Source organism: Malania oleifera, chromosome 3, assembly GCF_029873635.1.
Source record: "Malania oleifera isolate guangnan ecotype guangnan chromosome 3, ASM2987363v1, whole genome shotgun sequence".
Lineage (NCBI taxonomy): Eukaryota > Viridiplantae > Streptophyta > Magnoliopsida > Santalales > Ximeniaceae > Malania > Malania oleifera.
In genome coordinates this window covers 338,903-354,064 of record NC_080419.1, presented here as the reverse complement: position 1 = coordinate 354,064, position 15,162 = coordinate 338,903, and positions in this window count along the sequence as shown.

Sequence of the window (15,162 nt, the reverse complement as noted above, 5' to 3'; positions counted from 1 at the left end):
ACAGATATTTATTCATATCAGTATACATAGTATTTACAGAATGTTATGTGTTCCTAAATGCCATACCACTCAAAGTATACAGACAGATTACACAGATAGAAAGTATAGACAGATTATATAGTTATAGCATCTAGATGCTACATATATTATAGTATTTATAGTTCAAATTAATTGTGTTATGGTTATTTGGAAACATAATGAAAACAGTAAAAAAAGTATAGTATATATGTATATAGCATCAGATCCCTGTGGAAAGATTATAGACAAATACAGTTACAGAGCACAGTACCGTTGCTATATACAGAATAAAGTGCAACCACATATCTTAGATAGTGTGTGGGTACTGTCAAATTGTGCTTGGAGAGGATGCAGCTCCCCAGTTCATTGGGTTGAGGGGGCCAGTTTGACAAAGTAGCAGCCAGTTCCGAGTTTAAGAGTGGATGCAATTTGGCTGGGCTGAGGTAGTATAGAGTATGATGACTTACCTGGAGGGCTGAACAGAGTTAAGTCCCACCTACGTGCCGCACAACCCTGTCATGAGGGGTCAAATCATGACATACATAATTCTAGGGAAAGAGCACAATTATGTATATGTATATGTATACAATTCTACATATTTTGTCGTATGTAGTATGATATAGCAGTATGAATGATAGAAAGTTCAAATGATACAAATATTTTAAGCTACTATACATGTGTTTTACAGATTTTCTAGATCATGCAGTTTTAAATACTATTATTATAATTTTTACGACTTGGTCACTACGCACTAGTAATAACATATTTTCACTTACTGAGCGTCGTCTCACCCCATTACTTTACCACTTTTCAGGTGAGCTAGCTAGGCGAGCAGATCAGACTCGCGGATAGAGAATTGACTTGGTTACCTTGGTTGTAGGGTAAGTTTGTGGCAGGATTTTTGTATTTTTGGGGTAGATTATATTGGAGGGAGTTATTGTATATGGCTATGGTCTGAATGTATTGAATTATGATATTGTTTGGTATATATGGTTGTATGAATTGTATATCCGCTGCGTAAATATGGTTATATATATATAAAAAAATGGTGAGAATTTTGAGGTCAGTTACAGTTTCTACATATATATACATCTCAAAACATAACCCAACATCTAGTATTCACAAATATCCATATACATCTCTGAAAACATAAGCAAACCCAAAAGTGAATATACATAACCAACAATCCATACCCTCTCTCTCTCGCTCTCTCTAAAAAATGTTACAACAACCCAAGCTCTCTAAGCTCGATCCCACGAAGGTCCTAAAAAGATGAAATTCAACTATCGGGTGAGACACATCTTAGTAAGGATGGAATACATTAAATTAGCGCGTGACAATCATGAGGTTAAAGTACAACATATATGTATATTCATTATTTTCAAATAAACCACAATTACGAAATCATTCTCTGTTCCTACTCATACACATGCAAGGTATTTTACTAATGAGAGTTCCCAAGGATAAGGGTGATTACCCGCCCATACAAGTAGCACCCCTCTGCTCTGATACCTTAACCAACCTACGGTCACAATTGAAGCATATCAAAGCACTTACCTTACTTAGTAAGCTCTCAGGAGGTCAGTTTATCTCGTACTCACACATTCATGCAAAGGTTTACTAGCAAAAGTTCCCGAGAATAGGGACGATTACCCGGCTATACAAGTAGCTTCTCTCTGCTTTATCATGTTATGCAGCCTACAACTACATCTTATACCTATCAGGGCACTCATCTTTCTCTACAAACCCTCGGGCGAAGAGTATACCCCGACCCAAATACATGTAATACTACTATATTTAATATTGATAATACCTTACTACATTACTCTTTATGTTGTTATCACTGTGCCATTCATTACATCCACTTTCATATTCTATATTCATGTGTCACATATTCAACATCTGTTTCTACATTCATGTCTGTTTTTACATATTCCATTTTCATGTCATTTTCATCTGCTATTCTTATATTCATTCTTTCCATAACTGCTATTTCCATGGGAGGAGATAGTGAGTAAAGATTTAATATCCTTGAATTGGTCAAAAGAAATTATCAATGATCACATAAAGCCAAAGCCGACTTCTAAAAAGGTAAATGACAATTTTTAAGATGATAACTAAGAACTTAATGGTTGAGTTGGAGGTGTTAAACCTTGTACGGACTTAAGTCACAATCCAAACTATTTGATTATTTTTACATTGCTTGGAGGTAAAAATTAGGGGTTTTAGCTTTATATAAGAAAAATATTATTTTTGCCATGAACGTTGTAGTTGAGGATAGTTGTATAATCTAAAAGATAAAAAGGTGGGATTCATGAGCTCTAGAGAGTTGAATTATAGACTTCTAGTTTGACAGTCATAAAAATTAATTACTTTATTGTGTTGAAACTAATGAGAGCCTTTTTCTTTTTGGGGAGTTAACTGCAAGCCCACAAAAAATGAGTCAATACTACCATAAAGGCAACACATTTTTCATGCTATATTCCTTCTAATCCCTCCCAAGATTTGAACTTAAGGCCCCCCGACCAATATGGAAGTTCTAATTAACCACTAAAGTAATTATAGATTCAATATGCAAATAAAGTATCTTATAAGTTACTTGACTTTCTGATAGAAGAACAACATCAAACACAACTTTATCTGACAACCAAACTAGTAATCCCTTTCATTGTTGTCTTATTTGAAAATACTTTTGCTCTTCTTGTTAATCAAGCTAAGAGATTTTAAAACTTAACTTGATATATATCCACAGATATACATGCGCGTGCTCGCACACACACACAAACTCATCATGTAATATGTCCAAACACATTGTAATATGATTGTAGCATTATAAATTAAACAAATAATTCTACATATAATGCTGATATGATTATCTCAAAATTAAATAATTAAAAATTGGTACATTTATAATTTAATTCAGTTACTTTTATGTTGAGTAAAAGTAAATTAATGTGTTATTTTGTAACTTATAAATATTTAGATAAGAATCATTTCATTTTACAATTTATAGAAGTTAGGGTTATATGTTTCTTTTAAGTATTTTTTCATTTTGAGAGTACATTTTTGAATGGCAGTTCATTATAGTATTATTATATATGGGTGAAGAAATAATCACATAAGTAGATGGAGTTGATTACAGTACTTGGGTAGTGAGAACAATTCAAATTAAAAGGAGGACGAGGTTAAACAAGTTATATAATATGATATACAGATATCTACATATTGTGACGAACTTACTATAGTTGAATGCAATATAAACAACAAATGTTGTTATTGCAAAGAGAGATGAACATATTATGATGGATAATAATAAAGTATAAACATCAACAAACATACAAAGATGGGAAAAAAAAGTGAGCTAAACATCGATATAAAACATTAACAAGGAAAAATAAATAATTTCAATAACAATTGTAAATAGAAGGCAAGCTTACCAACCAATCACATTTCACCATTTGAAGCAAGAAAGTTCTTTTTATAAACTACCTATGTGTAGTACTGCTTACTTTATTTTTTCTTCCTCAAACTATATCCCCTCATTTCAATTCTGCAATCCATCCAACAAAGTAATCAAAAAGATAAGTAAACAAGAATTACACAGACTAAAGCAGAAAATGAAAATAGGTGTTATAACATTTAACATTTATTGGGTATTAAAGTCTATTTTTTTTCTCAATACAACTCACACCAAAGAAAGAGAATGTGAAATTGTTGGCTACCTCTCCTTTCACCAACTTTCTCTGGTATTCAAAAGCTTTCTCAAATTGATTTGTCTTTGGTTTTCAAGAGAATCCTATTTAGGCTTCCAATTCTTTCAAACACCATGAAAACATGACCGGTGGAACCACTCTAAAAAATAACACATAGAATGCAATGGTCCTACCAACAAAAAATAGGTTTTTATAAATCCATTTTAGATGATGTGGGCATATGTTTGCTCCGAATTCTTCATACTAAGAAATTTCTTGAACAAAGGCATATGTCTTTGCTCCTTTAACCTACCCCTTCCATTTGATTTTACAACTATACTTACTAGAAGGGCTTCTTTAAGAGAGAGAGAGAGAGAGCCTTCCAAGGAATAGCTATTTTAAAACTATTTTCCTTTCAAAGCGAACAGAGGAGTGAACTAGTAAAATGAACATTGATCTTGCTCAAGATTAGTCTAAAACAAACTACTTCCTATGCACAAAACAATAACAAGTAATACAAGACATTCAAATTAGCAAAGACACTTCCACAACATAATCAGCATCACACCCAATCTTCCGAAGGACAATTCATGACAAAGGCAACACGAGGACAAACGAGTAGGGAAACTCAAATGGCAAAGCCTAACTAAGAAAAAACAGGACAAAGTACAAATAATTTAATTTTTTCATTGAAATCAATGTCCCAAATCAGTAGAAAAAGAGCATTCTTGATGATGTTAGAAAAAAGCAAAAGAAAAAAAGAAGGCAATACCTTAGAAGGGGTCTTGCTCTAGATGGTAAGCTTGAAGCCATTGTGGAGGAGATTTGTGGCTATGTCTTTGCCCATAATATCCAGACCTAGAAACCAAACCTCCACCATTGCTGCCCTCCTTTCTTATTTGCTATTCGATTTGCTGTAAATTATGTACATCCCTAAGAGAGAGGGACAAAGCTTTGCCAAAATGAGTTGGAGAGAAATTTTTAGCCCTAAAGCTAGTGAAAACGTTTGAGGGAAAATAGGGCAAAATAAAAATCGCACATCCCTGAAATTTTTTCAAAATTTGAAATAGTTATTAGGAGAAAACCAAGAAGTTATTAGAAGATAGAAGAACTTGCCACATAAATGATTGAAGGAAAGGGTTATAAAAAATCAATTCCTACACCATTCAACTAAATCAAGGAATAATTAAATAGTCAATCACCATGAAAGTGATGAAACAAAAGAAATAAAAAAATAGCTCGCAAATTTCAAAGTTCATTGGCAATGAGTTCAACTATTTCATGAACAATAAAGCTTGATCATGGTAAATACAAAATAATCAACTAGTTAATTTAATAATATTAGAAAAGATCAGTGTAAGGCAAAAAGAAACATCTTTTTAAAGTAAAATATAAATTAGATAACATTTTAAATACATAATTTAATAAATTTATAGCAAGATTCGTCACAACTAAAACACTATATGCTAAAATTAAAATATAAATTTTAGAATAGTTTCATTTTGGATGATTTTAAATAATTTATAATAAAATAATATTAATTTAGGGAAAAAAAACTCTTAACATTTGTTGTTTGGGACTTGTATTTCTCTCTTGGCTTGTCTCTTTGCTAAATGTAGAGGAAGATTTTGTGAGCTGAATTCAATTCTATTCGACTTGCTGTAAATTATGTACATCCCAATCTTATAATACAATTGCCTATTCTAATAAGGAAATAATCCCCCTACAGAATAATATATAATCTCCTATATTTACCCACTTTCCTAATTTACCCATTATACACAAAGATACTCGGGATTTTAACACTCCCCCTCAAGTTGGATCATAGATATTAATCATCTCCAACTTGCTAATGAGATCATCAAAGTACTGTCATGCCATCCCTTTCGTAAAGATATTTGCAGTTTGTTCCTTGGTAGGTACATAGGTCATACAAATAGTTCCTTCTTCAACTTTCTCTTTGATAAAATGTCGGTCCACTTCTACATGTTTAGTCCTATCATGTTGAACTGCATTAAGAGAGATACTGATGGCTGCTTTGTTGTCATAATAGAGTTTGATAGGAAATTTCACCACGACCTGTAGTTCATCCAAGAGTTTTCGTAACCATAGTCCTTCATATAATCCTTGAGCGATTGCTCTGAACTCAGCTTCGGGACTACTACGAGCCACTACATTCTGTTTTTTGCTTTTCCAAGTTACCAAATTTCCCCAAACAAATGTGCAATAACTGGTGGTGGACCTTCTATCTTCCACTGATCCTGCCCAATCTACATCTATAAATATCTCTACTTCCTTGCTTTCACATTTCTTGAAGAAGAATCCTTTACCCAGGGAACACTTGAGATATCGAAGGATCTTTTATACAACATCTAAATGAGTTCTTTTTGGTGAATGCATATGTTGACTTACCACATTAATTGCAAATGCAATATCTGGTCTAGTATGTGAGAAGTAGATTAACTTACCAACCAATCTATGATACCTCTCCTTTTCAACAGATATTCCACAGTATTTGACCCTCTTTACTGCTTCAATCGGGGTTTCACTAGGTTTGCATCCTAGCATGCCAGTTTCAATTAGGAGATCAGTGATATACTTTCGCTGAGAGACACTAATACCCTTTTTCGTTCTAGCAACTTCCATGCCCAAGAAGTACCACATTTTTCCTAAGTCTTTAACTTCAAATTCAGTAGCTAGAACTTTCTTTGATCTTTCCATCTCTACTGTATCATCCTTAGTTAAAATTATATCGTCAACATACACTATTAGAATTGTTCTCTTACCTCTTTCAAACTATTGGAAGAACAGAGTGTGATCAGTTTGCCTTTGTCGATATCCTTGGTTCTTTATTACTTTTGAAAATCTGTCAAACCATGCCCTGGGAGATTGCACGAGTCCATACAAAGACTTCTTGAGTTTACACACTTTGTTTTCTTCACCTTTCTTGCTAAAGCCTGGTGGTATTGTCATGTAGACTTCTTCTTCTAAATCACCATTTAGAAATGCATTCTTAATGTCAAGTTGTTGTAGTGGCCAATCTAAGTTGACTGCCAATGATAAGAGAACCCGAACTGTATTCAAGTTGGCCACTGGTGCAAATGTCTCTGTATAGTCATTGCCATAAGTCTGTGTGAATCCTTTTGCAACAAGTCGGACTTTATATCGTTCAACTGTCCCATCAGATTTATATTTCATTGTGAATACCCATTTACAACTAACTGCCTTTTTCCCTCTCTAGGCAAATTCATTACATCCCAAGTCCCATTTTTCTTTAGAGCCCACATTTCCTCCATGACAGCCTCCCTCCATTTAGGTATTTTCAGAATTTCCTGAATATTCATTGGAATTCTCATCTTGTCAAGGTTAGAGGCAAAAACACGATATCTTGTAGACAAGCTTTTATAAGACATATATTTAGACCAAGGATATTGAGTACACGACCTGGTTTGTTTTCTGACTACAATAGGTAAATTGATGTCATTGGGTACATAATTATCATAAGAGAGCTCATGAGACTCATGGTTGTTCGGAGCCATCACCGGTTCCAACACTCTTGGTGCCTCAGGTATAAGATTCTCCTTGTTCTTTGTGTTTGGATTTCTTGAGTAAACCAGTATGTCTGTGTTGTTTTGATTTTCTGCATCTCCCCCTGAGGTTAAGTGCTCTTTTGTGTTTGACAGGTCAGGAAGTGATGCAACGGGAGACTTAGTGGATGGGTCGGGGAATGAAGTAATAAGAGACTCAATTGATGGCACAGAGTCAGTGGTAAAGAAGTCAAAGAACCGATCTTCACTCCATTGCCCCCCCTGAAGAGAGGGCTTTGGGAAATAAGGAGTGGTTTCAAAGAACGTGACATCAAGGCTAACAAACATTCTTTTTGAAACAGGGTCATAGCATTTGTAACCTTTCTGGGTAGGGGACTAACCAATGAAGACACATTTAATGGCACAAGGATCCAATGTATCGCAATGGTGAGCATGAACATGAACAAAAGCCGTATAGCCAAAGATTTTTAGCGGAATACTGGAGGGGAGTCGAGAGGTAGGAAAATGTTCTTGGAATTTCTAGAGAGGAGTGGCAAAGTAAAGTACTCGACTCGGCATTCGATTAATGACATGTGTAGCTGTTAAGATGGCATCTCCCCAAAAATAGTTTCTCATGTTTGTAGTGAACATCAATGCCTGAGCTACTTCAAGTATATGTCTGTTTTTCCGTTTAGGAACCTCATTTTGTTGAGGGGTATCCACATAAGAACTCTGATGAACAAACCCATTTTCTTGAAGATATGTTGTCACGCCCCGAACCCGAAAATGGGACCCAGGGGTGAATTTAGGAACCTAACCTGTCTTTGTATCAACTTAACATACATGATACCATACAAATAAAAGGGTTCGATCCCGTGGGGTACACGGTTGCCCTATATACAAACATATACTCATCATATACACAGCAAAATATGGTTTTTATACAATAACAGTATCATACTAGAGTCTACACAAACTAGGATATACATTCCCAAAATACAAACATAGCCCAGGTGTCTACAAAAACCATGCCGACAACCTGGATACCAAAACTCGTACTTAAAAGGTACTAGTAGTAGCTATGACACCCCTTACTTCCGAACGCTAGGATGCTACTTATCGCTACCTGAAGGCCCTGAAAGTATTGTACGTACATTCCGGGTGAGACACCTCTCAGTAAGGAAGAAAACAGTTTATATCAGTGTGTCGCATACCAGTGTCATTTTACATACTTCATAACACTATACATACGATACAGTTCGAAATAATTCGTACAGTTTCATACAGTTCCAGTATTTTCACAAAAACATTCCAGTTCATATGTTACCCAACATACATACATACACACATACGGTCAGTGTCGTCACACTAGTTCGCAACTACACCAGGTCACCTCGTCTCACAGCGATTACATTGCTACATATGCAACTACGCCGCAACGATCAAGGCCCAATGGTAATCCATTGCCTCATACGCAACTACACAAAGTCACCTAGTCTCATATCGATTACATTACCACACGTGCAACTACGAAGCGACGACCTAGACCCAATCGTGATTACATTGCTACATACGCAACTACACAAGGTCACCCAGTCTCACCATGATTACATTGCCACATGCCCAACTACGCTGCGACGACTCAGGCCCACAGTGAATCCATTGCATCATACGGTGTAGCATATAGCTCACACCACTTCGGTGATCAACCGGAATTAGACTGGTGATATTTCACACACTCGGATATAAAGCCGAACACTCTTGCTTATGGTAGTTAATTGATCCATGGCACAGCGTACGGTAATTAGCCACCACATAACTGTTTCGGCGTACGATAATTAGCTGCCACTAGCTGATTTCACAAAACCCGGAATCATTTTGGAACTCACGTCCCTATACATTTCAGCGTACGGTAATTAGTAGCCACATAGCTATTTTACAAATACCTGGAACAAATATATACATCCATACATACCACACTTATTTGGGTTATGGAAAATCATATAAATTACAATTTCAAGTATACAGTTTATGCAAATATGGATTTCAGTCACCTCAATAATACAGTTTAAACACAACCAACATTTTTCCAAACAAAATAGAGATGATACCCGAAATTCCCAATTTTCTAGAAAACTGTAACTCAAAAATCCCGCATTTTTTACCCGATAGATTTTCCCAAATAAGTAGTCAAAACATACACACGATCGTAGCCTACAAGCTTACCGATCCTAATTTCGAAAATGGACTGATATAAACAGAATCCCCTTACCTTAACCCGAGTCCTAACTACGAACTCTACGGCCCTCAAAACTACGAACCAAGACCTCAAAACCTACAAACCACAGTACAGTACATGCTTACAATCCATACTACTATACATATACTGAAATAGAAATGAAAACTGAGCCTTACCTCGATTTTAGCCTGAAACCCGAAAACTCTTGAAATAGACTTCCGATCCGCTAGAAAGGTAGAGAATCCTTCACTGATCCTCGCAGTAACTTTGGATTTACGATTCCGGTGACAAACAACGAAGCAATCGAGGAGAGAGAGAGAGAGAGAGAGCTTCAAATCCTAGAGAGAGAGAGAGAGAGGAAAACTAAAATTTAACAATGAAGAAAACCAAAATATCCTTTATAAAGACCTTTGACCCGGGGGATTTCGTTGACGAATTGGTATCCTTGTCGACGAATTCTTCACAAAATTCGTTGACGAATCGGTGGCCTCGTCGACAAACCAGATATTTCCATTTTTCCTGAACCTCTTGGTATTCACTCGTCAATGAGCTTCTGAATTTCTTCGATGAGTTCTTCACTAGCTTCGTCGACAAATTATGGCCTCATCGACGAAGTCTGCAGAATTCCCTTTTTACCCCTCTTTTACATAATTAACCCGTACACCACGATTTGGGTTCTTACAATTGTTCCTAGAACATCATTAAAATATTTCGCACCATTATCAGTACGTAAAATTTGAATGTGATTCTGGAATTGTGTTTGAATCATGGAATGAAAACTGAAAAAAATGGAACGGACTTCAGTTTTATTTTTCAACAAGTAAACCTAACAAAGACGAGTATGGTCATCAATAAAAGTAACAAACCATTTTGTATGGGTGTGATTGAGGGATCTTGAGGGTCCCCACAAATCACTATGAATTAGAGTAAATGGATGAGTTGGTTTGTATATGGATGTTGGGAAAGAAGCACACCGATGTTTTGCAAGCTCACACACTTCACATTGAAACTCAGAAGACATTTTATTTGAATAGATAGACGGAAACAAACGTTTTAAATATTGAAAATTTGGGTGACCCATCCTAGAATGTCATAACAAAAGTTCACTATCTCTAGAAATAAATGCAGAATCACAAATTACAGTATTACATAGTTCACTTAAGGTTGCCTCCTCAAAGTAGTAGAGTCCCTCATACGCTTTAGCAGTGCCAATCGTCTTCCCCGATGATACATCCTGAAAAACACAATGAGAGGAAACAAATTTAGCAGAGCAGTTGGAGTCTTTTGTTAACTGGTTGATGGATAACAAGTTGCAAGATAACTTGGGAACATGTAGGACAAATTTTAAGGTTACAGAGTCAAATATGCGAATACTCCCTTTACTAGCGACTGGTGAGAGTGAACCATCTGCAATTTTGACTATTAGGTTTCCAGCATATGGTGAATAGGATGAAAACAATTGATAAGAACCAGTCATATGATTAGATGCACCCGAGTCAATTATCCATGGTGAGTTGTTACAGGATATAGCATTTAAAGCTGATAAATAATTACCTTGGTGAGTTAGAGAACCAGTGGAAGACTAACCCGATGTTTGAATGGAGGTAATTATTTTATATAGCTGATCTAACTGTTCAGGGCTGAATGCACTACTTGGACTGATATTATTGGTTTTTTCGCCTTGTAATTTTTTAGTTGAATTGCTAGTGGTAGCCTAATACCCACGATTTTTTTGATGTTATCTCAGCTTCCAATTTGCAAGCTTTCCATGAATCTCTTAGCAGGTTTCTTTTGAATGAGCTGGCTTTCGACAGTGCTCACACCATAATTTGCCTTTTTTCGTTTTTTGTCCGTATCCTCCCGGGCCTTTTGATATTAGAGCTGAGATGTCCGACCCACCAGGATTTAGGGCTGGTATTTTAGGCCCAACACGATCTGGCTGTGGCTTCAGCATCACGCGTCTTCGGCTCTCCTCCCTCCTTACTTCAGCGAACACCTCTCAGGTTGATGGCAGCGGTCATTGGCCAAGAATTCGTCCTCGTAAGTCATCCAGATCTCAGTTAAGGCCAGCCAAGAACTCGAAGACCCGTTTGTTTTCGAGTCTTTTTTTGTATCATGTGCTGTTGCCGGAGCATTCCCATTCTTCTTCGATGCTCAAGTCGAGCTCTTGCCAGAGATGAGTCATCTCCATGAAATACTCAGTAATGCCTCGCTCGCCTTGCCTCATTTAGCCACAACCGGGTCTTGATCTCAAAAAATTGCGAGTAACTTTTGATGTCAGAATATGTCTCACGAACGGCATCCCAGATGCCCTTCGCCGTTGGTAAGAACAAATAGATTTTCCCGATTGAAGGCTGCATCAAGTTGATGAGCCAAGTGATGACCATGGAGTTCTTGGACCTCCATTTTTGCAAGGCTACAACTTTGATGGAGTCTGGTTTCCTTTGTTCACCTGTAAGATAACCTAGCCTCCCCTTTCCTTCAATTACCAATTTTATGGATTGTGCCCACTCACAGAAATTTTTTCCATTTAATTTTTCCACTATGAGTGGAAAGGTTGTGTTGTCGAGCCCATTAGAACCCCCAACTGATGTGGTCTCTGAGTCGCCATCGATATTTTCAACAAGGGTTGACCCTCTGCTGTTGACGGTGCCGCTAGTGGTGATGTTGGCCATAGTTAGCTAAGGTTGAGAAACCCTAACTCTGATACCATGTGAGCTGAATTCAATTCTATTTGACTTGCTGTAAATTATGTACATCCCAATCTTATAATACAATTGCCTATTCTAATAAGGAAATAATTCCCCTACAGAATAATATATAATATCTTATATTTACCCACTTTCCTAATTTACCCATTATACATAAAGATACTCGGGATTTTAACATATTTGTATCTTTTTTATAAACCCCAAGGGAGATATGTGGAGTTCATAAAATTCAAGAGAAGTTTGCATTTTTTTTTTCCAAACCTTAAGATGAAGGTTCTTGAAATTTTCAAAGATTTAGGGGAGGTTCATGCTTTTCATCAAATCTTTAAAAAACTTATGTTTTTACCCATTTATTTTTTTATTCTTCATTCACAACCTTATAGATCCCAATGGAGACACTATAATAAGAATATATTTTTAGTAATTTATTTAGTAATTAGTTAGAAACAATAAGCTATTGATATTAAATAGGATATAGTAAAAAGAAAGTTTACAATATATATAATGTTCTAAATTATGATTTTATTGTTGCCAAAAATCGAATAGCTTTTATTAAACTGTCCTTTGACCGTGACCACCTGAAATGAATCAAATAATATTGCTTGAAGGACCCGAGGTGTACTTTGGGGTATCACTTCGATGCATAAGTTAGAGAATGAGAGGTTCATATTGCAATAGTAAATGAAGAGTGAGTGAGAATGAGATTTATCTCTCCCCATGACTCACTTTTTATAATAGTGAAGACTAGCCTTTCCCTAGTTTGGCATTCATGAGGTACCATTATATTTAGGGGGTTACGAGCAACATATGGGTTGCAAGTAACTCATACAAGTAACTTGCCGGCGGTTATGTAAGCCATCAATTATTGCTTTCGTAACCGCGCTGGGAATTATTAATAATTTAGCGGGAGTTATGCGAGACACCCAACGTTACCCAAAGTCGTCCATGGGCATATTTCTAAATATGGGCACACTTGGCTGTATCAGATTTTATAATAATATTTTACTAATAAAATTTCAACACATGCATGTATGTGTCACCATGCTTGAAAAACTAAACAATCAAATATGATGAATGGATTTCTACTAGTTTGCATATATAAAAGTAAAACAAGCTGCTTTCTTTGGCCCCAAAATTTCAATGCCAAATTTTGATAATTTTACATTTAAAATAAAACAAAATTTGAAGAATCACTCAATTTTTTTATACAAATAAATAAATAATGTATTTATTGTAATACATTATTTTAGATACATATTTACTAGACTCTCGCCAATAAGAAAACATATTCATTAAAAGCATACATTCACATATAGACTAACTGTATGTTTTATTTAAAAGCTATCCTAAATTGATAAGCTTAATTTTTATTCCCTATTCACTATCACATGTATCCCAAGGCTAGGACATGCTATTGATCGAGAGTGTGACAAAAAACATCTCAAGTAACTTATTAGTCAAATTAAATTGAGCAATTAGTGTTGTTGAGATTAAATAAGAGACATAAAAGAACTTATATAATTTGTTTTTTTTATGTTTTAAATTATATTTTTATAATATTATTTATAAAGCATCCTGAGGAAGAACCCTTGAAATATTTTCTAAAATAATTAATTTTATGGGTTTTCAAAGTCTTCTATTTCTTATTTTCTAAAACATATATGAAGAGCATTTAATGTTACATGGGTTTGTTTCACATTGGAAAGAGTGAAAAAGGAAAAGTTATTAATAAATGATAAGGTGAAATATTCTCTTAAAGTTGATTAAGAGATAGTACTAGTGTGTACTCTAGAACACCCTAAGACAGTGCTTCCCACACGCATGCGCGTGTGCGTGGAGTGGGCTGTAGGGTGCTAGTGGCGCATTTAGATGCCAAACAAGCACTTAGCACGCTTGCATCGTTGCGAGACCGTGATCGTTGATCATGATCTGATGACTTAAAATTAATCTTATATTTTTTATAAGATCAAGTGGTGTGATATGAACTGTATAAATAATCTAACAGTCAAATTTTAAATTTGAACAGATGTAATTGTTGGGAATAAACATAATTCTGTCTATTTAAAAACAGAATTAACTTCAAGAATCCTACAGAAATATTCAATCATTCTCTCATTTGCTTTCTCTTATAAAGCTCTCACAAATTATATCTTCTTCAATTCTAGATTTTGTTTTCTGCAGAAATAGAATTCTAAAAATTTGTTTAGATTCTTCTAAGGGTGTTTGTGATTAGTTTTTCGTTTGTGTATAATGTAAACTGATATCAGATAATATTATGAGATTGTATCCTCAAAACGTATTTGCTGATTCAATACACACCGATCTGGTGTGAGCAAATAACGTTTTAAGGAAAACGACATTGTAGCAATGTGCCTTGAAACATTTTCTATTCTGCGCCATTTTCTCAATTTCCTGTTACAAGAACTATGACCCAAATGGCGACCGAGCAAGTGATAAAAAACGTAAGGTGATGGGTATATAGGTTTTGCAAAATCATCACTAACACGTTATTTATTTATTTTTTAAAATCACCTAATTTTTACCAGTTTTGCTCTAAGCAACACCTAGGTTCAAGAACTAGTAGGCTTTGTTTGGAATCAAAGTAGCGATTCGAAGTACGTTGTGGGAGGAGAAGCCATTGGTTATCCCTACATACTTGTTCCACAAACAATACCTAATTAGCCAATAATTACCCTTTTGAACTTAATTAAATAAGACTTATGGCCATAAAAATTAATAAGATATCTATATATATATATATATATATATATATATTCTTTTCATATATATAATTATGTCTCATTCTAGTATATTTATTAAATTCCAACTCCATAATGAAATTTTCAAATTCAAATAATCCTTTGTGCTTATTTCCTTCTTAATTGTAGTTATGTGGAAAGCGTAAAAAGAAAATGGAAAAAAAAAAAACATAATCTCTAACTAAGATGAATAATTAAATTTGATTTAACATTCAA